Below are 2,068 nucleotides of genomic sequence, written 5' to 3'. Positions count from 1 at the left end.
AGAAATTTAAGAGAACTATTAAAGTTAATTGATTTCGGCCATTCAAATAAATGTCATTGATTTCGAACTTTGGTCGGTTACGCCAATTGAATAACATCAATTGCAACAGCGATTAAGGCATACACAAACAGGCATTTACGTGTGTACGGTACGTACGCAGCGTTAGTGACCCGAGTCTCCTGTTGTGGGCGCACCGAGGTACGTACGATTAACGTCTAAGCTGACATATATATTTATGTATTTATGTTCTTAGATATAAAATTCTGCTTCACGCGACTGGGCGTGGCTATATTTATTGAGTTCGCAGCCAAAAAAAGAAAAAATGAAAATATTGTTCAGCAGAAATAACTGCTTAACACTGGCTTAGAGCATAAAGGCGCTATGTTATTTTTTACAAAATAAAAGGAACAATAAGCTCTGATCAGAGTTCACACGGTGCCAGCATTGGCCCATTGCTATGCTCAGAAGTGGATTTCCCCTGTTCCTGAATTCCTACAAACCATCGCAATTTTCTTGTGAATCATAGCAAACCTGCCAATGGAGGCTCCCAAAGCTGTATAAGCTAAGGAATATAAGGTGTTTCCTTCGAATCTCGGGACACTCACATAAGGAGTGTTGAATGAATTATATCTCTTTTTCATCTCTACAGCTTCTGCAGAAATTGTTGTGCAGCCATGTGGCCAAAGTCACGTTAGTTTTTCTGAGAGAAGTGTAACGTTTGTTTTTCAGACCCTTAGCTAACTCTGTGATATTCGATCATTGAGCCAAATTGAGTGCAATACTTCAAAGGTGTGCGAATTATCCCACCAGCAGTTTCCAGCTAGCGTTGTGCTGGACATGCAGTTACAGATGCACGACTATACTCCGCACACTCTGGGAACGTGAGCAACCCATGTGCGAGATGCGGTAACCAATCCGAGTGGAGAATTGGGTCACGGCAGAAAGATAGGGCGCTTCGGTGGGCCCACTCCCACATATTCCCTTTAAGCGCTCACGGAAGTCTGCAGCATCCGTTCACCAGTAGGTCATCGACGGAAAAAAAGAAAGAAGTTTCCAAGGATAGACTCTATGAGCGCTTGGAGAGAACAAACGAGCGCTGCCGCCGCCATGATATGAAAATCTTGCTTGGCGACTTCAATGCCAGTGTGGGTAAGGAAGGCATTTTTGGAACCATCGACTTTACCAGGGTCCGAAACATGGTGTATGCAGTACCAGGTTCCAGCTTAAAAAGATCCCTCAGGCTATGTGTGGCTGTCTCCATATCGAACACTCCGAAGCCCAAACATCGACTCGGACCACTATCTTCTTGCCGCAAAGACACGCGCCCGCTTCTATGCAGCGAAAAAACTGCTCCCGACACTGCAAGGACAGCTCAACGGCGAAAAGCTGCAGTCAAAACAGACGGGTAATGTATTCGCTACTTGACACTCACACCTGCTCTCAGAGAGCACTCTTCAACCACACACTGAAGCCACACTTCCAGAGCTGCTGGAGCTGACGCCTGCCAGCTGCGCTATTCAAGTATTTATGGCGGCAAAGAGTTGATAAGGTGCATGATCAACTCTTACGCAGAATATGATCAGACTCACTCATGCCCGATGACTGGAATTTAAGTGTACTCTGCCCAATCCACAAGAAAGGCGAAACCGCTATTCGCGCCAACTACTGCGAAACCAGCCTTCTAAGCATAGGTTATAAGGTCTTATCGAGTGTATTCCGCGAAAGACTGAAGCCCACCGTCAACGACCTGATTGGTCCAATAATAAGATCTACACTCACCATCTATTTTTTTGACTTCAAAGCCGCTTTCGGTAGCATTAAAATGAGTTACCTGTATGCCGCGATGTCAGAATTTGCCTTCCCCGCGCGAAACTGATACAGCTGTGTGAATACCAAATACATTTCGTCAGAATTGTGAAAAACCTCTCCGAGCCATTTGCTACTAAACGAATTTTCTTTAATCTAATTTGGAGAAGATAACAAAAGCTGCAGAACCGAACATATTTTCGATATGTCTTCAGATAGGGCATTTTCAATCAAATTCTGAAGTATGGCATTTATAAAAAGA

Source organism: Rhagoletis pomonella, unplaced genomic scaffold (genome assembly GCF_013731165.1).
Source record: "Rhagoletis pomonella isolate Grant_MI unplaced genomic scaffold, Rhpom_1.0 Rhpom_scaffold_00004, whole genome shotgun sequence".
Classification (NCBI taxonomy): domain Eukaryota; kingdom Metazoa; phylum Arthropoda; class Insecta; order Diptera; family Tephritidae; genus Rhagoletis; species Rhagoletis pomonella.
Note: the sequence above shows the minus strand (reverse complement) of the source record.